General features: G+C 38.1%; 1 long non-coding RNA gene across 1 annotated transcript in view; it reads left to right on the top strand.

Annotated features, from left to right (window-relative positions):
• LOC148124833 (uncharacterized) overlaps positions 1–27,728 on the top strand; it is a 152,127-nt gene that overhangs the window by 110,817 nt on the left and 13,582 nt on the right. The window contains exon 3 of the long non-coding RNA XR_015744911.1: positions 21,089–21,148. This is a non-coding gene — a long non-coding RNA (uncharacterized LOC148124833). The remainder of the gene's footprint in view (positions 1–21,088; positions 21,149–27,728) is intronic.

Raw genomic sequence — 27,728 nt, 5'->3', positions numbered from 1 at the left:
TGTGTCCTTTCATATATTTTTTTTCAGTTCCCTGAATAAAGAATGGCTTTGAAAAGTACTCAGTGATGTGTCTATTCATACAGGTGTGTCATTTTTATTCTTGGATTTTTCTACAGCTGTACCTTTCTATTTACCCTAGCAATTCTGCTTGTATTGCAGAATTATAGTACTGACATATCCTAGATGACAAATGCTTTCTTTGGGCTGGTAAAAAACACACAGGATTGTAAATGGCATCAGCAGAGTATCAAGTTGCATGCAGATTTCTCTACCATGTATCTCCCCCCTTTTAAATAAAAGAGATATATTCATGCTTTTCTGAGGAAAAATTTGAAATTTCTCCACTCACTATCTCCTGGGTTTAAGGTGTTCATATTTATGCCCACCACAATTGATAACTGAAGAACTGGCATCTTTCTACAAATGTAGTTCGTTAGTAAAACTTTTAATAGCAGTTGCTGATAATGAAATGAAAACACTTGCATCTCAGGAATTGTAGCAAGAACTGTATTCTAAATATAAATGAAAATAGTGTCTAGCAGGTTGCTGAACCTATTTGCTTTTTGCTCCTGGGAGATGATATGAATATTTATAAATTTGATGTATAAGCTCGCTATTAATAGTTTGACCTCCCTGTGGAAGGAGGGATTTATTTCAGCCCATAAGTGCTTCCAAATTTTGCTTATTAACAGTCATCAGAAACATGATTGCATTTAATAAGCTTAGTTGTTGCTCAACTTTTAGGCTGACTGTTGGAATATAAGGATTGCACACAAGGTAGCTAAGATAATAAAATATAATATAATAAATTGAGGGACAGGAGGAAGTGACAAAAAAACTCAGATAAGTTAGGGCTCTATTAGTGTTAGGAGAATTGTCAAGACAGGACATCTGAGAATGCAAGAGGGCAAATTGGCTTTGGGAATATGGGAAGAGGGGCTAAGACTTCACAGCTTAACCTGAAGCATGGGAATACATAGGTGAAGGAGAACGAGCTTTTGCAACATTTTTGAACCATTACACTGATTGCAAGTGGTGCAGTGGCTCAGTGGTTAAGATGCTGGGCTTGTCAGTTAGAAAGCCGGCACTCAAGGTTTGAGACCCAAGCGCCATAGGATGGAGTGAGTGCCCATCCTCAGCTCCTGCCAATCTAGCAGTTCAAAAGCATGCAAATGAGAATAGATAAATAGGTACCACTATAGTGGGAAGGTACTAGACAGTAAAAGTGCTAAATAACTTTAGACTAAAGTGATCAACCTTTTATTTTATGGCTCTCTGATTTGCCTCATATCCATTGAAACAGTTCTAATCTCTGAGTCCCCTGGAGCAGGGGTCTCCAACCTTGGCAACTTTAAGACTTGTGGATTTCAACTCCCAGAATTCTGGGAGTTGAAGTCCACAAGTCTTAAAGTTGCCAAGTTGGAGATTCCTTCCCTGGAGCATCTCAACTTTTGTTCCATTTGGAATCAGGCTGTGCCCTTATAAGGGTACGTATGCACATTTTTCCATCTTAAATTCTGATCTAACTTGATTGTCACAAAATGCTTGGCCACTCTGACTCCCCTGGATAGTTTTATTTATTTATTTTTTTAAAAATCAACTGGGCGGCGGGGGGGGGGGGAGAAGCACTGAACCTTAAACAACACATCTTCCCAGTTCAGTACTCAATTTCACTAGGTTGGAGGGATCCAGTGTAAAACGAAAACATTGTGTTTTTGATATCAATCTTTCCAGTGACTGAAATGCTATCCTTCCATTATCTCAATGGGCTGGCTGGAAGACAATTTAACTTAGCAAATTACCAGTCAAGCATTCTGAATTGGACACACTGAAGAACTTTCTCCTTGGTGAGAGTTTATTTCCTCTTTTTCATGCTTTCAAAGGAGATATAATAATACCTTTAGCCCAAACTGATTATTTTGCCAGTTACTGAATTCCATAGACTCAATGCTTCCTATCTATGTTTCCATTGCACTGACCTTTCAGTCGGGTTTGCCATGAAATCATATTGGGCAAACACACAAAAACCTACCCTTGTCAAATTTTAAAGCTGGCCTGATGAGAAAGCTTTCCTTCTATTATCTGACATACTTTCAGCAATATCCAGGGAAGACTAGTTTTGTGCAACTATGCTGCCATTAAGACATATTAGTGAGCACAGTTGTGTGTTAGATACCTGAAAAGGTGAACATTGAGAAAACTTACAATTAATCAGGTTTTATTAAAGAGTTCCCTAAACTTACAGTATCTGAGATTCTCTCCTTGGTGTACCACTGACCTTGAGCTGCTGAGTCTGGATTGGGGTGAGTGTGTCAGTCCTTGAAAGCAACTCCCCAAAATTTTGTTTTCATTGGGTAAGGTTTAAAGTCCTCCAATTTCTCTCTCTCTTTCTTTAAGAGCTGCTTAGTTTAGGCACCCGTAAAGAAAGGCTAAATATTAATGAGGATTAAGTGTCTAGCAGGTATTGGGTGCTTGCTAAGACAACAGAGTGGAAAGTTTGTTATCTTGCTGCTCACCAGAATAAATAAGAAGAATTTGTCCAAGCAGCCTTTCTTGCAAAGGTGAATTGAAAAAATGCAGGTTAAAACATAGGATAGGACATATAACAGTTTAGATTTTTGAACAATTTGGTATCATAGATGGATTTTCTTCATGTCAGGCATAAGATTGGTCAACAATTTAAGTTCCTTTTTTAATCAATGTCCTCCATGTTTCTTTGTTTCTGTTTTGGTTATTTTCTTTGCATTTCTCTTTCTAATTTTTTTTTTTGGGGGGGGAACTTGTCATGTTATTATTTGATTGGAGTGATAAGGTCACAAAGGGACTGGTAGGGAGGAAGTATGGCTTTGCATCTCTGCAGGGGTTTTGCAATCTTTACCTTTTATAAATCAATGATTTTTTATTTTATTTTTTATTTTGTCAAGTGATTATAAGATAACAGGTATAAATGTAAACATGGTTATGAATATATGAAATGGATATGAATAAGAGAAAAAAAAAGAAACAATAGGACAGGGACGGTAGGCACATTGGTGCGCTTATGCATGCCCTCTACAGACCTCTTAGGAAAGGGGTGAGGTCAATAGTAGACAGTCTAAGGTTAAAGTTTTGGGGTTTGTGGAAGAAACCACAGAGTCAGGTAGAGTATTCCAAACATTGACCGCTCTGTTGCTGAAGTCGTATTTCCTGCAGTCAAGTTTGGTGCAGTTTACCCTGAGTTTGTATCTATTGTGTGCTCTTGTATTGTTATGGTTGAAGCTGAAGTACTCATTGACAGATAGGACACTGAAATATATAATTTTATGTACTACACTTAGATTGGACCGAAGGCAGCATAGTTCTAAGTTTTCTAGGTCTAGAATTTCAAGTCTGGTGCCATAAGGTATTCCACAATGAGTAGAGGAGTGGAGAACTCTTCTTGTGAAATATTTCTGGACTTTCTCAACTGTATTAATATCAGATACATAATGCGGGTTCCAAACTGATGAGCTGTATTCAAGTATTGGTCTAGCAAATGTTTTGTATGCTCTAGTTAGTAGTGTGATATTACCAGAGAAAAAGCTACATAGGATTAGGTTAACAACTCTTAATGCCTTTTTGGCTATGTAGTTATGATGGTGATGTTGGGGAAGGACCTGTTCCTTTGCAATGAAGAACTTGTAATATCTAGAGGGAATTCTCCTATTTAGTTAATTTGCTGGCATTTGCCAATTTCACCTATAGACGGACATACTTTGTCAATTTCAACCTAGATGTTAAAAGGCTTAATCCATCTTTTGTTTTACTGTCCAGAATTCACTGGGAGGTCAAATATGAAATGTAATAAAGATGGCATGGGGATATTAGTGATCTTCCTACAATCTTCTCACACCATTAATTAGAAATGTACAAAATGGATTCTTTCTGTCTATTCCAAAACAATTTTGCAACTTTCCAAACTCTGTAGTGATCAGCCAGAAGGCAAAAGTAGAGTTTCTTTGAGTTTCATTTTAGAACAGCACATTACAAATAACAATAAAAGGTTTATTTCTGTGGGACCGGGAGAGGCTCCATGCATAATCATAACCTGAAACTTCTTAATGCATAATTGCTGAACTTAGATGTTTGTTCCGCTAGGGATGATTCTAAATTCTTAAGGACTCTTCAAACACCATTGAAGATGCTATAAAATGTGAGAACGGGCTTTGAAAATTAGAAATGCTACAAAAGCTGAATGCTTCACTTAGTGCATTATAAAATAAATGAAGCTAGAGGGATGAACCAGCCGGGGGAGGTATGAGGTTATTGTGCTGTGCATACTTCATTGCTTCAGTCATCCGAGCACATGTTGCCCTCATAAACTTTCTGCCTGAAGACTTACAGGGAAGCTGCACCCTTCCTGCCTTGCCCTACACACTAATGGTCCACTAGGGACCCAAGGTTCTGTTTGGCTTAATAAATGTTTTAATTACAGTTTCTCTTTGCCAAGCCTTGTGGTGAAGAAAGAGGCCACTGCCTTGAGTACGGCAATATTTGGAGAGACAATATTGAAAAATTCCCAGGGGTGAATATTTGCGTTATGCAGCTTCTTGCCTGGCTGATAATTGAAAAGTAAATATTACCCTTTATATATATTCCTTTGTGCGTGTGTCTTTGTGTGTGGGTGCGGAGGATTATGGGGGTTATTTTTATTTACTTCAATCAATGCTGCAAAACGCATGTAATTGTATTCTTGTTTTTTTTCTTACCCAGCCCTCAATTTTTCCAAAATAGCATGGCAAAAGCAAAAACAGGATTGAAAGATTATGGCTGGATAAATATCAGTTGCCAAATGAAGAACAACGGCATCCATCTTCCACATTTTTGTTGTTGCTACTGCTGTGATGCAGGCAGTCCTTGTTTAACGACTACAGTTGGGATCTGCAACTTGATTGTTAAGGGGAAAAAAAGGTTGCTCAGAGAAATTGCAACTATACTTATGAGGTTACTTCATCGTTCCTTTGATGTACAAAGCTGTGAAGGTCATAAATATGAGGATCGATTGCAAAATTATTTTTTCATCATGGACCGCATTGTAAATGGTGACTGTCCAAGGCAGTCACTAAACAAGGACTACCTGTTCTGAAATTGGGATGGCCACTTCTCAATAGTCATGAAGATCACTCTGTCCAAAGTTTTGAAGAAATGTAACTAAGTATCATAATCAACTGGATGACCTAGACCAGGATCAGTGCTAACATTTGATGAAAAGAAATGACCGTCTTAGTACCATCATAGTTTAGCACCTCCAGCCAATCAGAATGACCAAGAATCTTGTGCATATACAGGCTACAATGTCAGTCTTGGAGTTGCAATTTGTGACATCTTATTCATGTTACTGCTGATTGGTTCACATATCAGTATGCATATTCAGGGGTGAAATTCAATTTTTTTCCCTACCAGCTCTGTGGGTGTGGCTTGGTGGGTGTGGCTTGGTGGGACTCAGTCTCTAAAAGGAAGAAGACAGGTGGGTGTGGACAGGGCCAACTGACTCAAATTTTCCCTATCACCTCTCCCGAGGTGGTGCGAGGTGGTTGAATTTGACCCCTGAGGCATACACACATATTTTTCAGTGACATAGTTGGAAATCCCAAGGATGTTGGTTAAAAAGCCCTTTTGATTAAAAGCAAGAAAAAACATATTATCCTTAAACTTTATTTATTTAATGAGCTGTGGTGGCACAGTGGTTAGAATGCAGTGCTGAGGGCTACTTGTGCTGACTGCCGATCGCCAGAGGTTCGGCAGTTCGAATCTCACCAGGCTCAAGGTTGACTCAGCCTTCCATCCTTCCAAGGTGAGTAAAATGAGGACCCAGATTGTGCGGCCCAAAGGCTGACTCTGTAAACCACTTAGAGAGGGCTGTAAAAGCACTGTAAAGTGGTATATAGGTCTAAGAGCTATTGCTATTCGATTTCTATATCTGTCCATCTCAACAAATGATTCTGGGTGGCGTACATCATAATTGTTTTTTTTTAAATAAAGTAATAAAATATCCATGCAAAAAAGAATGTTGCCTCCCATCTCACCTTCAGCTTCATAAGATTATTTTAATTTTTTTTGTCTAGACATAGGAATTAAGGATTCACACATTTTCAACTCTTTTCTGTTGAATTAGTCATAAAACATCCAGAATCATAAACATGAGAGATGCTATGAAGAAATCTAGGAAGGTGAGAACAAATGGATTGTGAGGAACTAGTATCAGTTCTGAATGGCAAGGCAAACACAAATTTTGAGAAAAGAACTCATAAATCTTTCACTATGGAGCAAACCTTGCCCATTCATATAGTAAAAAACTCTCTGTCAATAATCTCCTGACAGAAACAAAACATTTGTTTACCAACTTTTGGTAAAGTTTACACAGTATACTCAGTGCACTCCCATCTTGTGCTATTTCATGACATTATTTACTGAAAGTAAATAGTTTTATGATGTACATCCATTTCAGACTGACTTCTTTGTACAGGAGTTCAATGACCCTAAAAGCACATTCTATCCTTCCTTCCTTCCTTCCTTCCTTCCTTCCTTCCTTCCTTCCTTCCTTCCTTCCTTCCTTCCTTCCTTCCTTCCTTCCTTCCTTCCTTCCTAACTCCTTCCCTCCCTCCCTCCCTCCCTTTCCACCTCTTTGTATATCTGTCTCTCTCCCCCTCTCTCTCTCCCTCTCCCTCTCTGTCTCTCTCTCTCTTTCCACTGGACTTGTTTCCTCTGAACCTGAACTTAAAATTGCGATAGACTTCCACCACGAACTTGTGTATCCAACATGTCATATCACATCACAAGCAATGACAATGTTTCCTTTAATCTATCTTGAAACTATTGACAATAGATCTTACTGGGTGCCCTTGAGTTCTAGCATTACAGAGAAGGAAATATTGTGTCCATATTGCCTACACCATGCATAATGTTAGAGAATGATTTAAGGAGAATTGTATAAATATCTTGTAGGTTTTATGTTGCAATTGCCTAGTTGGGACATGTATGAAGTAGTAGAAAAATCACTAAGGATTTTTTCAGGTATTTAGTGATGGGAGATGGGACAACCACCTCACCAATTGGCGATTCACCTTAAAAAGAAAACCTCAGCATAAACTGAAATAGTTCATTTACTTTTGAACTGGATCTGATCCAGGGCTGGGCTTCTGGGAGTTCGCAGGAGTTCAGGAGACCCCTTAGCTAAGATTCTGTGCAGTTTGGAGAACCCCCAAACCCCACTCCTGGCTGGCCCCGCCCACCTCTCTCCAAAATCCCCATGTAGCCCATTTGGGATGCAGGTAAGTGCAAGGCCTGTGTGGAGGCTCAGGCAGGGTAAAAATAGGCCTTCCGGAAGTTCAGGAAAGCCGGAAATGGGCCCATTTCTGACTTCGACAGAGCCTCCAGAGCCTGAGGGGGGCATTTTCGCCCTCCGGGAGGCTCAAGAAAAGCCCTGGGAGCCCAGGGAAGCAAACATGTCCCCCCACAGTGGTGCAGGAGGTTGACACCCACCATGGCCATTTTGCCCACCCGGCAAAATTTTTTGAAGCCTACCCCTGATCCGATCCATTTACATTTTCACAATAAGGAGAGAAGTGTCTTAAGACACTTGTGGGATTGTAAGCAAATTACTTCTGGTACAGATCTGAAGGTCAACATCTGTCCCATTTAGCAGCTGCACAGGTGGCAATTGGTTCATATAAACCTCTCTGAATGAATGTCACTGTTTTGTTCTTGAGACAATTAGATTTCAAGAACAAGATGTGGCTCATTAACGTTGTAGGGATTTGGTGTGCAGAATGATTCCTGCTTGGTTTTAATTTAAAACATGTCAGGGAACCTGACATCATGTTACATTACAGAACCAGCAATACTGTTACACTAAGTGGTGCTAAAAGGGTGTATTTGAGAGGACCAACAAAGTATGATATTTACTGAGCATACATTCCCACGGCCTTCATCTCCTGTCACAATGCTGAACTGTATGTAATTTATGGTATGTGGAATATGCTGTTGGATGTTTCTTTTCTATAGGTCTTTCTCTCCGCCCATCTACATTTAAACTTTGATTATCAGTTCCATTAAAGAAAGGAATTTTGGACCTCCTTCAAGCCAGATTTTGCTACTAATCTAATCAGTTGGAGGCAGGAAAATATGCAATGAAAGACCCAGACTTGATTTTTGTCCTTTTGCTAGGTCCAAACTTCTTCTGTTCTGATCCAGGACTGACCAAACCTCACTTCCTCTAAAATGGGCAGTGCTTATTTTAGTTTAAAAATCTGCCTGCTCCCACAGAAGTTCACCCCTTGGTTAAGTTTGTAAGTTTAAAAATATATCTCTTTGTCCTTGTTTCTTATAGTCCTATAGCACGCGATCCAGAAGTGACACACAGAGCCACTTCTGCCGGCACACGAGAGATTTCCTGGAAGAGTCCCACTGCGTGTATGCGTGCGCTGGCCGGCCAACAGCTATTTGTTGGGTATCTGGCATGCATGCATAAGGGGCGGGGGTGCACGGGAGATGTGTGCACATGCACAGAGATGTGTGGTGTGCATGGGGCTTGCACGTGCATGCACAGGGGGCGTGGGGCCTCCCTGCGCACATTGCCTTCTGGATACTGGCATGTGAGCGCATGCACAATTTTCAGCATGGGAACCCAAAAAGGTTAGCCACCACTGTTATAGTCAAAGAAACTGGGCGGAGGAGGAGTAGACTGGGACAACTCCTCATGGCCAACCCACCATGGCCATCTTGTTGTGGGACAGCTAGCCACAGGACAATCCACATGATATAACTCATTGTAAATTTTTGTAATGGAAGTAATGTAAAAGAAACAGTGGTCAATAACATTTATTGTGTTGAGTTATCCCACAATGAGTTGTCCTGCAGTAAGTTGGTCACAGCGAGTTGTCCCATGGTGAGATAGCCAGGATGAGTCGGCTATGCTGAGATGGCCATGGCAAGATGACCGCAGTGAGTCGGCCATGGCAAGTTGGTCATGGTGAGTTGGCGATTGTCCCTTTCCAAAAACTAGGAAAGGTCCCTTCTGAGATATTTGCTTCCACTCTTTTTTTAATGTGGGCTTAGATGCCTTTTATCTGATCATTGTGTATTCTCCAATTCTTCTGCTTGTCCCCCAAAGTCATTTTCACATACAATTAGAAGTAGTTGGATATAGAGCAATATAGTGGAATTTATTTTATTTATTGAAATGTTTTTATTCTATAGTCTAATACAATTTCTTACATTGTAGAGGCTTCAGAGAGGGAGAGGCAGAAATGACAAGGAAGTAAGAGAAGAGATTGATAGGAAAGGATGAGTGGAGAAACACATAGTTCTCCCTGATTCTTAATCTATATCCCATAATTTGATAAATCATGTCTTCTTTTGTACAAAATAATAATTTTCAAATGCCTTGATAAACAGATGTGGAATCTGCCATAGACAGCAAGATTTTCATGTAGTTTGCAATGTGTAATATATGTTTACTTGCAACAATATGTTGTTGTGAAAGACCAATTTTTCTTTTTAGATAATCCTTTTCATTTTCTGTAGTCCTCTGGCTTTGGAAAATAACCTTCTAAGCCTGATTGATTGTTGTTGTCTAGGGACTGTCCAGAGAATAGCAGCATTTTTCATAGTATTTAAAAGAATTATGTCTCATACTTGTTACTTAACAGCAGTATCCTGTGACATTTCCAGAAATGCTTTATTCTCCAAAGTAAATGTAGGATTTTGTCATCTGGGTTTTTTTCATTAGCAAGATTCCATGAGTTTGAGTAAGAGACTCTCTCACCTTCAATGTATTTGCAAAAAAAGAAAGATAATTGACAAAATTCAGAGATCTCTTTGTGTCTGAAACAGTAATTCCTGTTACATCTTTTTATAGTTATTGTCAGCTACTGCAAGGTTTTCAATGCAATGAAAAATACCCTCATATTTGGATTTAAGTAAACAACCTGAAACCATTATTATATTTTTTTATGCAGCACCAGTTTTCTCTGTTTCAGTTACCACTCTCTACTTCAGTGGTGGGATTCAAATTTTTTTACTACCAGTTCTGTGGGTGTGGCTTGATGCACCTGGCTATGTGACTGGGTGGGCGTGGCTTTTTTTTTGCTTTTTTGTAGTCCCCACCCATTTTGGGGCCTTCTGGGCCTCAGAATAGCATCTGGGGGGCATTTTTGCTCCCCTAAAGCTCTTCTGAGGCTCAAGATGGCAAAAAATGAAGGGGGTGGGCTGAGCCATTTTCTGCCTTTCTGGGCCTCAGCAAGAGGAGTCCCGGCACAGCTGATCGTATGAACAGCTGATTGTCAGGAGGGGAAAAAAAAAAAGAAATATCTTAGGCGAGCATCAGGAGGGCGGGGTGAGCAAACATTGGGCAGGTGGGCTAGCGGGTCGGCGGTGTGGCCAGCCAGAACTTACTACCAGTTCGGCAGTCCACACCAAATTCTTGCTACCGGCTCGCCCGATCCGGTGCGAACTGGCTGAATACCACCACTGCTCTACTTCCCTTTGCATCAGTACACCAAAAAACTGGAATGATTTGTCATCTGTCTAGGCCTCAGGATCAAGTATGGGATGCTTAGATACTGAGAGGTTGAGGTAGTTCTCAATTTATAAGAATTTGTTTAAAGTTACAATGGCACTGAAAAAAGTGACTTATGACTGATCCTTGCACTTTTGACTGTGACATCAACCCATAGTCAGGTGATCAAAATTCAGGGGCTGGCCGACTAACACATGTTTTCAACCGTTGCAGCATCCCAGGGTCGTCTGATCATTTGTAACCTTCCCAGTCAGCTTCAAACATGTAAAGTCAATGGGGGAAGACAGATTTGCATAATAACCAGATGATTCACTCAACAACTGCACTGATTGACTGATAGCAAAAAGAAAAGGTCATAAAAATTGGGCACAGCTTACTTAATGGCTACCTTGCTTACCAACTAGGCTAGAAAAAAATTGATTCACCATAGATCAGAAGTGTCAAACTCAACGTCCGTGGGCTGGATCTGGCCCATGGGATACTTAGATCTGGCCCACCGGCCCACCCTGGAAACAGCAAAGGACTGGCCCACAGTGCCTCTGCCAATGAAAACGGAGCTGGGGAGGTCCGTGTGTGGCTTTCCCAGGCTCTGTTTTCTCTGGCAGAGGGCTGCAGGAGGCCATCACGGCTGAAAACAAAGCCTCAATTAGTGACGTCCAACTGGCCACACTCCCCAGTTCCCCAAGGTCAAACACAACTCTGCTGTGGCCCTCAATGGAATCGAGCTTGAGACCCCTTCCGTAGATAATTCTTAATTCTTGATCTGACTTGGCAAATCAAATCAGTTCAGAAATCCCCTCAAAACAAATCTCCGAAACCAAAAACCACACAACCCTACACAGAATAAAATGGTGGTTGATGATAATAAACAGTATCAGTACACTGTTGAAAATAATGATACTAGAGATTTAAATTATCAAGTAGGGATTAGCTAGCTAGTTCCATGCTTGTGTGCACATATTTGTATGCAGAGCCATGTGTTTAAATGAAAGTCTTATTTGAAAGAAAGCAGACACATATTTGTACACAGAATAAGAACACAACCTTCCTACTAAAATAATTTGGTGCATTACCAAATAGAAACAACAATAGCAAAAATCTTCAAAGCGTCCTAAACAAAAAGGCTTTGTTTCATGGTAGGTAAGCTCTTTCTTACAGGATAAACAATATACACTTCAAGAGAAATACATATTGGTGCCCAGGTGCAATTTTGCATTTAATTATCTGGCAACGATTTGGAGTTGTTCAATTCTGCATAAGTCTGAGTCTGTTAGACTGATCACTTTTAGATGGAAGAATAAAGAATTTTTTTGGCTGACTGCATTTCTCCCTGGACCTGGTTAGGAATGGCTAGAAATTAATGAACACAAATCCTCAAAGTGTGAACTTAAATTTAGTGTACCAGGTCTGATTCTTTGCCAGGAGTTCATTGTGACACCTTTTTCTGTCCTTAAAAAAACTTTGCACATGATGATGACAATGATAATAATAGTTTATTTTAAAAATAGATGTATTTTAAGTAGAATTAGAATGGGAACAGATGATCTAGATTCAGTTATTGCTCCCACAGGCTGTCTTCACTTTTTTTAAAAAAGTGGAAGTGTGTAAAGTATTGTAAACTACTGCTGGTTTGAGAACATGTACTGCTGTCTTGGTTATTTCAAGAAGGCTGTTATGACATTGTGCAGTAGACTAATATCTTGCTTCTAAGGGCCACTTCAGAATTGGTCTTGAAGAAGAAGTGAATTCATTCCCCTTCAAGAAAACTAGATTTTAGCCCAAACTGATAAGGAATAAAAAAAAGTGCCTTGTCAATTTGTTACTGAAGTTGCCAGGACTGTTTTGCATAATATATTTGTAAAGTTCACATCACCCAGAAAACGGTTTATCTTTACTTATTGATAACACAAATTGAGCAACGCCAATCTTCTACAACTCTAACCCCAAACCTAAACCTTGCAGTTGTCCTAACAAAACCTATTCAATCTTATTGACTTAGAGTCAATTGGATTGAAATGGATGGCTATAGAAATTGAATGAAAAAATAAAAAATAGTTTTGAAAAATATGTCTGGCAGTCAAGAAAAATGCTAGAAAGTCAATACTGTTTCCACACTGAATAAATTAGTCTTCCCTAGAGCGGGCACATGGACATTGACTCCCAGGATTCTTAGTAATGGCATTGAGACTGAAGAATTTGGGAAATTAAAATTGTTATTGCCAGAGGATGCCCAGGTTGAGAAAGCTGAGCTAGGAGAAGCCATAGGAGTCCTCTCTGCAAATGTTAGGCAGAAAGCAAACAACTCAGCAGAATCTAGTTGTTGTTAAACTAGTTTCCCTTCCAAATAACTGTTATAAATTATGCTGATATCCCTTTCCATCTCACTTAGAATAAGGACTAACAGCTTGATTATGATCTCTTCCATTCCAGCAATGGACTGAAATGGCCTCTCTTGCTCCAGATAAAGATCAAAGAATGATTAAAGTTAGCAGTTTGCTCTAGTTTTTCCTTCCGAGCTCTGTCCTTTGCAAAAGGAGTTGAAGGCCTTAAAGTGGCCAGATAACTCAATGAAGTTCAAGAGAAAGGCTTTCCCCACTCTTGGTGTATTAGATGGCAACAGGTGGAGAGCATAAGGAAAGAAAAAGAGTCTCTTCCAAAGGACCACCTCCTTTCTTCCCTTAGACCAAGATGGAAGAGTTCCTATTCACTGCTAAGTGCAGTAAATAAAATATATTCTTCTTGCCCCCTTGTCTGTACAAAGAAAAAGGCAAAAGCGGGAATTTAGACAAGGTTATCCTTTAGAACCTCTAGACTACTTTAGATGAGAACACATTAGGCTTAAGGACCAAATGTTTCTCCAACCATACCTCTGCCATAAATTCTAATACTCATCTCCCCTTTCTGATACTTCCAATCAGGTGCACTTCACAAACTCTCTTGATAACCAAGGTTCCTGTTTTCTTGTATGGGAGATGCTCTCCAGTGGATTTAGGGCATTGAAACTGGTTCTTAAGATCTTAGTCTTTCATGCTGATGACTTTATGAGTCCAACTTGCTCTTCTTCATATACTGAAAACCATTAGGGAATCTTGACTTGGAATTTCCATTATTGATAGAACCCCCTAGGTTCCACAATTGCCTACTGTTATCACCATTCCCAAACATGACCACTCGCATTGACCAATTTGGAAAGAGTAGAGAAGACAAGCATAACTGAGACAAATTTCTAGAGCAGTAGAGCAAATAACATTATTGATTTTCTGGAAGATAAATGGATGCCTACATCTGCTATTACTTTTGATGAATCTGTAGGCTCATCTGATCCTACTGAGCACATCCTCCTTAGCAGCCTTCATTAGGAAAATGCTTTAAAAGTGGCATGGGCTTCTGAGATATAATACTTACACCCAGATGAAAAACAGAAAATGATAGAAATGTTTTTCCCCATCCTAGGAAGAGGTCAATTTCCCTCCATACATGTGCATGGTGCTCCAAATGTATTGGCTCAATGACCATGCCAGCACTTCAACAGCAACATTTGGAGAGAGGGTTGAACTTCCTTTGGAAGTCATCCAATAATGGGACCGTGTCACACTCTCTCCCACAAAATTGTTGCCTGAATTAGCTCCTTTTAAAAAAATTATCCCACTCCCTAATGCAATTGTTTTTTCCCCTTTTAGCTTGACTTGGGTTTTGACCTCGTATCTTCCTTAGTCTTTTCACCATTCCTGGTCAGTCACTATCTGGTTTTTGTCTGGAAAGCAATTGCTGCATCTCCCTTTCTTTCTCTCCCCTTGTTTCTCACACAGGTTCCTTAGGTTTTGTTTGGTAGGCAAACAAAATGTCTACCATGTCTACCATGAGCTCCTGATGCTATTTTTTGAACCTAGTTTGGGACAATTTATGAGCATCACAACCTGAAATAAAGGAAAATAAAAATGGGATCAACTTTTTTTTTCCTGGGAAGTTTAGTTCCAGGACTTTTGTATTCATAGATGTAAATAATCTAAAAAGATACTTCATAGCCAAAAGTACTGTATAGCTTCTAAACAGAAGGGTAGTAAGAGTTCCATTGTGCTTATTCTATTTACTCTGACTTTTCTAAAGAGGTAATTTGTAAGAGTTAAGATTATCCCAGGATAATTTATAATTTAAATGTCAGCCAAAATGTACATTAAAATGGAGCTGATTAATGACAGATTTTTGATGGCAATTAATTGGTATTTCATCCGAAGGCCATACTAAGTTCCTGGGTGATAAAGAAAAAAGTTATTCAGCAGCATTTGACTAAAGTGTTCCAACTGTGCACTTGGCTTGTGCTATTTAGGTTTGAGGCTTCTCTCTTGAACACTAAGTGGTTTTTTATCTCATATATATGAAAACATGACATTTAATCAAAATAGGGATTGAACAGAAGCTCTTTTATAAAGCAGTATGGAAATGAATTCTCCTCCCCTTTAGCTATAATTTGAAACAAGAAATAAGTGACAACATATCTGACTTGCATCTTGATCTTAAAAATAGTGACTGAAAATACAGTCCAGCTGCATTTAGAAAAGTGCATTCCCAAAGGATTGCAAACTTCAGAATCACTTTTCCCTTTTGATTGCTGCATATTTTTGTCTCTCTAATGCTTTTATTTTTCCCCTCTAGTCTACACTCTTAGTTCTTCTTTTTTTAAAATATACTTTAAATATTTAAATAGACCTCTTTCAAATAATTGCTTGGGAATATATATATATATATATATAATTATATAATATATATAATTTTGGTGACATTTAAAATTTCAAGATGAAACTTTTTGTAAATAATTGATTTCCTTGGCTGCTTTATGTCTTCCACATTTTGAGATTATCTTTTTGAATGGATCAGATTCATTCTGTTGAAAGTTGTCCTTTGAAAAAGCTAAACCCTGTAGGGAAAATGTTAGCCTTAGATTATGATTAATGCTAGTCTGCTTGTAGTTGGGTCTGGTTTAGAGATGCCCTTTATTTCCACATGTAAATAAGTAATTGAACAAATGAAATTTCTACTCATTGCTGGGTTTACATCAGTGTTTCTTTTGCACAATAACAATTCATTTCATTCATATCTGTCCTGCTTAAATATAAAATAAAGGAGAACATTCTACTCATTCATGTTGCTTTAATTTAATTTCTGTTATTATTGAGAATTCATTTTTAATGCTAACCAAAACAACCTATTTTATAATTAAGCTCATGAGAGACAATTCTGCCTTATATCAAAACATAAATATATGTGTCATTCATGGAATAATGATATGGTGTATGGTATGACATGGTATGATATGGTACAGTATGGTATGACATAGTGGATAATATTCCATTTCAATCTTCTCTTTTAAGTATTAAAATTATTTGGCTTCTTTTAATTTTCATGATAGGACTTCTTTGGCTGCATTTCAATGTCCCTTCTTATTTTGTTCTAATTTTTGGTTCACACAGTGACTATATCACAGCCAACCAATTAGCTTAGTGGCTGATCAAAAATGTCAAGTATTATATATTGTTATGTCTATGTTTCTATAATATGTAGCTGAAACCTTACTTACATATAAATCAACACATCTGCCTGCATTGTTGTGTTGTCTTTCTGTCTTAGGTGAGTCCAATCTGAGCCAGTCATTCTGTTGGTATGACTGGAAATATTTGATTTTCTTTAAAATCCTTAAGAGAGAGAGAGGGGGGGGAGAGGGAGAGGGAGCGAGGAAGGAAGGAAGGAAGGAAGGAAGGAAGGAAGGAAGGAAGGAAGGAAGGATTTCTATTTTTTTGTAGAGGACTTCTAGGAATTGGGAGGAGATCAGGAAAAGTATCTCAATTTTTTTCAGTTCTTTTAAATGATATTATAAATGATTGTTGGAAAAATTCAATTGTGTGATTTGCTTGTTTGAAGTTATAGGGCTAGATGTATATCAATTTTGAAGGAATCTTAAAAGTTTAAGAAGGAATCCTAAAAAAATGGTCTTGGAATCTACCCCAACTTTGTTGGAAAGGAAATTAACCTTTAAAATTTGATAAAGGATGATTGAGATCCACTTGTCATAAAATTTGATAGAACATAGAATAATAAGTACTTGCTTTGTTATTGAACAATCTCATAGTTTCTGTAGAAACTTTCTGGCATAGTTTCAATCACTAAAGTTAGCCATACCGTTGCAAAATGTCAGCAGTGCAACCACACATGTCGTGAATCAATGCCTCCTGTTCTTGTGTTTTGTCTCACTCCTTCCAGCAAAGAAAGTAACTGTGGAGTTTCAACATGTTTCTGACATGTGTCACTTTTTGACAGATAGAACATATGGGAAAATGTACTGGCAATCTCAAATTCTTTCCATAATTTGAAGTCGGTTTTACCATGAATGATGTATGGAATGTCATGTTCTTTTCAGAATTGGTGAGGGTACCTTTCCCATATTTTGAATGCTGCTGTTCAAAAGGCTCTCTAAAGTCATTATCCATTAGTGATTTCAGGTTCTACTTCATATGACCAATTTTTAAGTTGATCATTTTATTTCTACCCCTGGACAACTTAAAAAATTTCTGTACCACAGGCAGATATCAACCTCTACTATTCTGGGAGTTGAAGTCCACACATCTTAAAGTTGCCAAGGTTGGAGACCTCTGATCTAGAAGACATCCTAAATAGAGACAACATTCAGGTTTGTCGAAGGTTCATTCATGATGGTTTAAACTCAGGCAAGACGCATGAGTAGATTCCACCTTTGAAGAGTTTTTAGTTCTTTTATTACAGAGACACAGTAAGCAGTTAACTATTAAGATAAAGTAATAATCCTACTCTTACTTAAACTACTTTCAGAGTTTCTCATAAGCCTGTTAACTTACTAATGGACATTTTCAATACTTTATCTTAGTTTTTTGGACTCTGTCCAGCTCACATACTTACTGTATATGTCTAGCTCTCTGCTTTTTAAATCTTCCATTGCTCTTTTAAGAGATAGAGGTTTTTTCCCCTCTTTCTTTCTAACCTTTCACTTTCAGTCTTTTTACATGGACTTTTCTTAGAGTACTGGCTCATATTTTAACAGATGTATTACTCCTTTTCCTGGGCATTGTAGATGGATGAATGAACTTCATCATTTATCTCAGACTATTTTTTCCTTTACTTGTATATATCTCTCAACTAAACTCTGCTTCTTTCTGGGGGTCCAACACTAGTTAAGTTATCCTCCTGGTTGTCCCAATTTATCTCTTCCCAGGTTTCTATCTTCTTCTTAAATGATTTGATATACACCTGGCTCAAATATTCCACTTCCTTCTCCAGCACACTCCAAATTCCAGTGATAGCTGCCAATCAGTATTCCTGCCAAGATTCCTGTTTTTTCTAGAACTTTTGTGAATCTACAGTATGAGGAAGATCATGTATGTTTCATGAATTGGCTTCTCTTTAAAACACCAGGTGTTTCCAGGTTGTTACAGCTGTGCTACTTTCTACCAACCACGTTCTACTCTTTTTTTAAAAATTGTGATCTTCCTTCCTCCAAAAATCTTCTGTTAAATTATCTTTAGCTATTTTAGCAATTGTGATCTTGGCAATGGGTAAGCATTCTTCTGGTGGACAAGGGACATGTAATAATTTTTGCAGGAAAGTGAAAATTGGAGAGGATATAGCGATAACATGAAATAGGCAGAATTATGACACACTCATAAGATAAGACAGATGTGTTATGTTTATGTTTTAAAAATCTTTTTTTATTTTAAAATGAGCACTTTTGTCTATATTAAAGCATATAGCACCATTTTTGGAATTCAGTACAGATATGACCAATGAAAAGCATCTGAGGTTCAGCCCAAAATTATAAAGCAAACACATAAATACTAACAAATTTCTAACAGAGAAATCAAAAGACAGCTAAATTGGCTTCAATGAGACATCAAATAACAAAATCTTATGTCAACATTGTACTGAACCACAATTCTAAAGAAAAGCTATCCTATAATTCCATTTGTAGGATAGATGTAGTAGAGGTATATAGGTCAGTAGAGGTATATAGGATAGCGGTAGATGAGCTCTTGTGGCACAGTGGTTAGAACACAGTATCACAGACTGACTCTACCCATTGCAGCAGTACCAGATAATTCAATTCCTGCAACCACTCGCCATATACAATAGATAATTAGAGTTGGAAGGGATGTTGTAGGTCATCTAGTCCAACCCCCTACCCAAGCGGGAGACCCCACACCATTTCTGACAGACGGCAGTCTAATATCTTCTTGAAAGTCTCAAGTGATGGCGCTCCCACAACTTCTGAGGGCAAGCTCTTTCTATTGGTTGATTGTTCTCACTGTCAGAAAGTTTCTCCTTATTTCCAGGTTAAATCTCTCCTTGTTCAGTTTCCATCCATTATTCCTTGTCACTCCTGGTTGCTCTTCTCTGTACTTTTTCTAGAGTCTCAGACTCTAGACTCTTCCATCTCAATATCTGGGTTTTCTCAAACCTGAACCCTCAACATCATTACTTTCCAGGCAAATTCCATGACTCTAGAGATACTGAATTATGTTTGCGGGGATTTGCATCCAAACTTATCCTTTCTGAAGATTGCATCTATATTAAGAAACTACACAAAAGCTGGCAATTACACTGTCTTATCAAATGTTTGCAGCTTATTAAGTTGTTCAGCTGCACTAGACGGTGTCAGCTCAGCAGAATAAAGGGAATGTGCTTGAAAAGGCAAACAGAGGCATGCCCCCACACATGCATGTATCAAAAGTTTCCCCCACACTATCTGGAAAGCCCACCAGTTGAGCACATAACAAGTCTTAAAGCATCACAAATTGGCTATTATAACCCATGTATGGATTTTAGCATCTGAATTCATAACAGCAAAAATGTCCTGCTTCATTTCCTTACTGATGGAATCCATGACCTTGGGAAAATATAGAGGTTCTTTGTTTCTTAAGGGTTCTTCCATCTTCAAAGTCATGAAAGAGAAGTTTTCACTGAGCAGATTTAAAAGTTCATTGTTGAAATTCAGAGGAAGCAGTAATGGAAAGGCAGGGAGATGAGATGGTGATGATGAACATGAGCTTCACAGAAACATGAGTATGCAAAGAGCTAGGTTATCTTCCTGGATGAATCTTGGCAGATAGATGCCATATTTTCTTCTGTTCAGAAATATTTTTTTAAAGAATCATAATGATTTTCCCAATGCAGTGACTAAGAATCTTGTACTTTCACTAGATTTTTCAGTGAGTCCAATCTCCAATTTTTCCTTCCTTCCTTCCTTCCTTCCTTCCTTCCTTCCTTCCTTCCTTCCTTCCTTCCTTCCTTCCTTCCTTCCTTCCTTCCTTCCTTCCTTCCTTCCTTTCTCCCAAAACAATTTTATTCTACCTTTAATGCATCTCAATGTCGACTTTGTAGAATGAACAAGCCAAATAAAATCTTTCTCAAAAACCTGATCTTTTTGTTGCTTTTTTTTTTGCTATTTTTTCCTCCAAGGTGTACCAAAAATAATATTGCACTCTTCTTTTTTTCTAACAACAAAAAGTGATTTGTCATAACTGTTAGAGAAAACTAAACACTAATGAAGTGTGAAATAGCGACGTGTGAATTAAATTCTTTGTAAACCAGGATGTTGAATTTCCACCTGTACTCAAATGAAATGTTCAATTTGTCTCAAATATGAATTATTGTTCTACCTGGGAATTTGACTGAGCACACAGCCCTCATCAATGGGAGGGTTTCAGGAGAAATCGGAGAGGATGAAATTCTGTAATAAACATTGCATTTGTAAGGTTCTTGTATTGATTAGAAAGTTGCACTCCAAAACATATTATATTAGGGAAACTGCCTTGTAAACATGTTAGACTAAATTGGAGAGCAAAATATGTATATTTGTGGGAAAGCATCAGAAATTCATACTATTTAGACTTACAGAGTCATCTGTAAACACATTTCTGCAGTGACCTGTTTATAGCGCGTTGTTAGAACTTTTCCATTCTTTGGATTGAGATAACCACCCCAGGGAGCAGATGCTGAGAGGGGAATGGTGGTAATCCCTCAGTTATTCTAAATTTGGAGGCAACTTCCTTTCTATGGAGTTATATATATTGCATGATATGCCATCCCTCTAAACAAGACTATTATCTCACTTTGGGGAAGGATTTTATTCTAATGAGCCACAGTGGTGCACTGGTTAGAGGGCAGTACTGCAGGCTACTTCTGCTGACTGCCGGCTGCCTGCAATTTGGCAGTTCAAATCTCACCAGGCTCAAGGTTGACTCAGCCTTCCATCCTTCCGAGGTGGATAAAATGAGGGCCCAGATTGTTGGGGGCAAGAGGCTGACTCTGTAAACCGCTTAGAGAGAGCTGGAAAGCATTGTAAAGCAGTATATAAGTCTAAGTGCTGTTGCTAATGGTATTATTGGGCAATAGTTTAATAACCAGCTCAGATTGCTTCTACTTCACGCTTGTGGCTTAGACTTGGGTTGGCTCTCATTCCAACTGTTCGATGTTATCTCTTGAAACAGAAGAGTAGAATTATATCTAAGTCTCTTTCTTCCCACCCAGGTCGCTAATTTGGAATAGATGAAGTTTCCTTCAATGAAACACAACATGTCACAACAGAAGGTAAGTCTGAACATTCTATTTAGTAGACTGTAGATCCTACTGATGTAAGATGCAAACTTGGTCAATGTATGGCTTTGTGTTATTTGAACACCATGAATCTTAATTCACATGAAAAGAAAGAATGGTATGGTAAGATGGGTATTGAGATTGGGCTCAGAAAGGCTTTACCTAGGACCATACTTCTAGGTTACATTAGTTTTTGCTTTTCCCGAAAACCATAATCTATTTTGGCCATGTACAGTAAATACTCTATTTTGAGATTTCATTCTTCTTTTATGAAGGAGCAGATAAAAGCAGATTTTCATCTGGTTTTGGATAATGTAATTTGTGAATCCCCTTTCATCTTCCTTCTCTTCATTTTTAAAAGAGGACATCGACATAACATTTGAAGCTATATTATTTCATACACTTATATTTGTTTGTTAATTAGCCCGATAAAAACAAATCTATTCTTTTTTTGAAAAAGAAAACCAGAGATTCAAATCAATTTAATTGAGTCTTTGACTTTGGAATGGGTAATCCTAGGAAAAACTGAGGCTACTTCTAAGCAAAAATATAGGAGAATGTTGGAAAGAGGACAGTGCTGTGGCAAACATAATCTCCTCCCTTTTGTATGTGTGTTCTGATGTTGCAAATGGCATCAGAAAGTACGTTATGTGATGCCATAATGAAAGCATCAGATCCTGCAGATGCCTTTGCTTTTAAAAAAATGTGTACAGGTGATACATTGATACTCCTTTGCTCTGCAAAGCATCTTTTCAAAACGAAAGTCCTTTTATTGGTGGGTTGATGAATTGGTGGTTTTAATGCAAGACAATTTTTAGGCAGATGGGGGAACATAACTGTATTTTTTCCAAGTTCCAAAAGACAGAGAGAGAGAGAGATGCCAGGGAGATGCAGTATTACTGTTGGAAGTTAAAGATCAAATTTTTTTGGGTGGGTGGGGGGAGTTGTGTGTGTGTGTGTGTGTGTGTTTTGGCAGGGTAGTGGGAGAATTTCATACAAAATTCTAATTTTGATCATTTTATAAACTTGTGTGAGCCTCTGTTTGTACTGAGAATAGTTGACAAGATGAACCATGTTTTCAGAAGCAAGTTTCTCTAAATATTTTTATGTCTACAGCATTTAGTAAAGATGACTAATAAACTGAACCCATTTAATGTTAAATTGCTCTGAGATTTGTTATATCTTAATCTATTTATGGATGGGAGGCTAAGTAAATAACCACGATGTTTACCAACTCCAGTTCTCATTTTTCTCCTCTTGCCCCTCCCCGCACTAAGATGTAACCACAAATAATGTCATGACCATCTTCTAACAAAATAGATTGTGCAGGTCTTGAGTATTTTCTAAAACATCTGATTTGTGTGTGTTTTTTTAAGCTGGCATTTGAATTTATCAACAATTGAGCTTTTCTTTCTGCAATAAGCACCAGGTGTGGTTCTCATTTGTTCACCTAATTTCCCACACTTAAATAATCTGAGAGCTCTATTAAGAGTTAGTGCTGATGAAAAATCAAATTTACATTTTACTTCTGCCTTTTTATATTAACATGCTGTTAGAAGCACCAATATTCTAATGAAATATTTATTATCACAGTTTGGGAGGTGGGTGGAACAGATAAAGGAACAAAAATTAAGAAACATACGTTTCTTTTCATCCCAAAATGTTGTGATGGCTGCTTGGTGGGTTAGTGATTTTAAAAGAGATTTAACAAATGTTATTAACAATTAAATCCCTGTATTGTTGTATGAAAACTCCATGTTCATTGGTATTGGACTACCTGTGCTATTTTCCTTAATATCTGGTTGTGAAGCTTCTGGATACCTCTGTACAGTTTCTATGATAACACTAAATTGAATTTCAGTCTGTTCCAACAGCATTCATACATTTTCATCTTGTAATATAGTATACTGTGGAAAGTGATACATGCAGTTTCACTGTTCTTCACTTTACAGGTGAAAAAAATAGCAAAGTTCTCATGAGTAAAACGTGGATTTCATATGCTTAGTTACTAAGTGAGCAAATTATTTTTGTGAATCTTTCATTCTTCAATAATCTTTTCAGTAATCTGCAACCACCCTGCCTTGCCATGCTTCAATTAATTTCCAGGGGAAGATATGATTTTTTAAGGTCAAAAAGTGAAGGCAAAGTGATGGAGAGAGCCAGAACTGCAATAAAATATAATGGCAAAATATACTCAGAAACGTCTTGGGAATAAGGCAGAAAGCCATAATCTTTTATTTTGGAAAAAAGATTTTTTTTGAAGACAGATTTCAATTCAATTTTAGCTCTCACTCACTAGCATTAATTCTACAGTGCATAGCTGGTAAAACAGTCTTGATTTAAAAATGGCATAAAACCCATAAGACAGTGGATTTTAAAACGTATGTCAGGAGTCCTGGGAATTCACAAGTAACTGTTTCATTATTGAAAGACTAAGCTAAAATACCAAGCTTAGGGAAATTCAAGTTCACTAAATTGCCAATGGCAAAACCCATCCAAGTATCAGGGGGAAAAAATTACTATGGTCATAGAAAGAGCTTTCTGCTATACCTGTGCACAGCCTGATTCAAACGTGAACATTTCCATTGCCATTTTAAAATGAAATGTAGCAAATACTTTTGAACTACTCTAATGAATTTTTTATAAATTTTAATATCCACCTCCCTCTTTTTGTGCCTTATCCTCCCAATTAATTTTTTTAAATTAGCCTTTTATGGAGTCAACCACTGTTCAAACCTACATGGGAAAGTGAAAATGTAATAAGCCAGTAAACTTAATGGGAAAAGGGCTGAGAGAGTTGTTGGAGATATAGGAAAAATATTTTTGTTGTTGAATTTCTTTTCTATCTTTTGGAATGAAGGTTCTTTAACTGGAAAAGTTGAGTGTAACAATGCTTATATGCTCATATGAATTAGCCTTAGTTCTTCTGAATTGATGACAGTCTTTGTTGGAGTAAAATGCAACCATTTAGTTGTCATTTTTAAATTCTCTAATCTAATCCATTCTGTTAAGCTTTCCAAAGTTTTAAGAAGTTGTTCATTGAGTTTCTTCCAGGCCTCCAGAGAAAATAATCTCTTTTCTTCCATTTAAAAAAAAAAGAATTGACCTTTAATTAATAGCCTACACAAATTTGATAAGATGATTTAATTGGTAGATGTTGTTGGGTTTGTGGTTCCCCCTTCCCCATCTTCTCAATATCTCCAGTATTAGCAATGAAAGGGGGGGAAGGGAAGCAATTAATTAAAGAAGTAGGAGGTTAACAATGAAGGCGCAGAAGAGAGTTATTACATTGAGTGGAAAATTACAAGCAAGGCCTTTCAAAGTGTGGGTATAATTGTTTCAATTTTCTTTTTTGAGTGGTTTGTGTGGTTGCAAATACCACGAAACCATGGAAGGATGGTGAAGTGAGTCTTTCATGCTTGGGAAGGGGGAAAAACAACAATTATAAGCATTCACAGATTGCACATTTTATTACTTGTCAGTTGAGAATGTAAGGCTGTCTTGAGATGATTGGGGCAGTTGTGGTGGCTCCGTTAGGGCTTGTTGGCTGTAAAGCTGGCAATCCAGCTTTGAGACCTGAGTGCTCTGTAACGGGGTGAGCTCCCATCCTTGCCCCAGTTTCTGCCAACTAAGCAATTTGAAGGAATGCAAATGCAAGTAGATAAATAGGTACAACTTTGGTGCTGAGGAAACAGTGGTCCATGATGTCATGCTGGCCACATGACCATGGAAATGTCTTCAGACAGTGCTGGCTCAGTGCCCTGAAAATGGAGATTAAACACTGCCTCCTATAGTCAGCAACGACTAGCAAAGTAAAATGACATGTGTAGAGACCAGTCCAGATTGTTACTTATCTGCACCCCTCAGATACTTCATACTGTTGATCACCTCTATGTCTGCATGCTGAGTGGAGTATGACTATGCTGGCTCTTTCTAAAATCTATGATGACTTTAGAACCAGGTTACTTTTATTCTACCAGTCCACCAGAGCCTTCACCTCTTTCCTATAAGCATTTTCATTGTCCTCATGTTACGAATCTCACTTCATGTTAGGTTTAAAACTCCAGGAAAGAAGATGGGATGAAAAAGGAAAGAATGGTGGTTGTCCCTGTGGATGTAAATTTCTCTCATGCTGAATCTTAACATTTATTTATTTGTTTGTTTATTTGCTTATTTTTGTCAATTGCTTACAAGATAATAGGTATAAGTAAAAACATAGTTATGAATACATGGATACGTATAAGAAAGAAAAAAAAGAAACAATAAGACGGGGATGGTAAGCACGTTGGCAAAATCTGCAGGGCCTCCTATTCTTTTATTATTATTATTATTATTATTATTATTATTATTATTATTATTATTATTATTATTATTATTATTATTATTCAAAAGCTTACAATACAACAGAAACAAGAATAAACATAAGTTTAAATACAAGAAATAGGAACTAATAATTGGGGACAATAGGACAGGGATGGTAGCATGATGGTGCACTTATGCACGCCACTTACAGACCTCTTAGGAATGGGGTGAGGTCAATAAAGGTTAGTTTGAGGGTAAAGGAGTGGGGGTTTGAGCAGGTGACAACAGAATCAGGTAGTGAGTTCCAGACATTGACCACTCTGTTGCTGAAATTGTACTTCCTGCAATTAAGTTTGGAGTGGTTTACATTTAGTTTATATCTGTTGTGTGCTCTTGTGTTGTTGTTGTTAAAGCTGAAATATTTATTAACTGGTAAGACATTGTAACACATGATTTTATGTACTATGCTTAAGTCCAATTTTAGTCAGCGTAGTTCAAGGTTGTCTAAGCCTAGAATCTCAATCTTTACTTGAGATGACAAAAGTTTGAAGGTGGCAAAATGATTGTTGGTGCTAAGACAGTTATTAAATTGGACACTATTCTATATTGATCTGGAATTCAGGCTAGAGAAGAGAAAGTACTTTTTTTTAGACAAGGTATAATTATATGAACAATGGGTGTGAAATATGCTAATGGATTTGGATATGTTCCAAAAGGATAACCCTTTTAGTAATTTTAAGCCATATTCTATCTATTGGTTTACTTTAAATGATGACCATGATGTTCAAGTAAGAGTAAGGAATATTTGAGTAAAAACTGACTTTTTAAAAACATTTGGAGGGAAGGGTGAGAACAAAAATGTATCAGAAATATTCTCAGAATTATAGCTTTGGAAAAATTTAATTTTGGCCTTAGTTTGATCTCGCAAGATTCTTCTAAAGTTCTTATCTGTAAAATAAGTTATCTGATTGACAAAGCTTAAATTCTCATGGTGTCAGGTGAAGAATCTTACCAATTTCCTCCTTTCCTGTATTTCTGTTCAGGTGTGATAAGATTTCCCAGCAATTTTCTCCAATCCCTCTAGGTTATTAGATATGGCACTATTTCTCAACAAATCATGACCAGAGTAACTTGGTAGATTGATAAAACATCCCTGAGCTGCCCTTGATCTTTCAATTGGTCTGTAAGCTCACTAAAGGCATCATTGTTGATGAAAGTTAGTGGCTTAGATGTGTTAAATCAGTCATTATTTTGAAGGCCCGATAGCTGGATTTGCTTTGCAGAATGCTTTAAAGATTATCTGATGCCAATATCTTTTGCTATTCCAAGGCATCATCTTGTTTGCTCAAAAGGATCCATTAAAGCTGTTTCCATTTCCAGTTTCTGGGCATATGTTTTCTATGCACCTCAACCAGGCACAGAATAAGACACCGCCTATCTCCAGTTTACAATGCAGCCTTTTCAGAAGTTCTAAGAAGATTCCACAATCAATTACACCATGATTCAGGTGACCCTGAGTCAACATGGGATTCAAAAATCCCAGCAACCAGTTTGCTGCCCAGTTGCTGGGTAGGCGTGGGCATGGTGGGTGTGGCCTACCGGAACTTCCTGTTTTCTGATTCCAGTGGGCCTCCAGAGCCTGGGGGAGGGCGTTTTTGTGCTCCCAAGGGTCCAGAGGCTTTCCCCCAGGCCTCTGGGAGGGTGAAAACAGCCTCCCCTAGGCTCTGGAGGCCCTCCAGAAGCTGGAAACAGACCCGTTTCTGGACTTCCGGAAGACCCATATTTCCCCCTCCCAGAGCCTCTGCGCAGACCCTGCACTTATCTCCATCAAAAGTGGGCTGAGTGGGGACTCTGGAGAGGGGAAGAGAGAGGTTGGTTGGGCCAGCCTGTCGGTTGAACTACTGGTTCGGCGAGCCAGATGTAACTTTAACATCCAGTTCCCCTGAACCAGTCTGAACCAGTAGAACCACCCATGCCCTGAGGGCACAGATAAATCCCCAAATGGCCCCTATGCTAATGACCAGATGACTGCAAAGAAATAAATCCTTCCATCCCCACATTCTATCAGAACATATCTTTCCATCCTCCTGCTCCCCCGCCATCAGAACTGATTAAGCTTCTTGAATGAGAAACAAAATGGGTAAAAAACAATCCAGCTGCCTTGTGAAGAAGAAAAAAAAAGCACCTTTGAGATAACTATGACTTGGATGACTGAGAATCTCCACAGAATCCGAAATGCACATCAGGTAGTCTTTCCTTCCTTACCAAAGAA

This window comes from Pseudonaja textilis, chromosome 11, assembly GCF_049901715.1.
Source record: "Pseudonaja textilis isolate UNSWEBS1 chromosome 11, rPseTex1.2, whole genome shotgun sequence".
NCBI lineage: Eukaryota > Metazoa > Chordata > Lepidosauria > Squamata > Elapidae > Pseudonaja > Pseudonaja textilis.
Note: the sequence above shows the minus strand (reverse complement) of the source record. Positions and strands in the feature narration are given on the sequence as shown.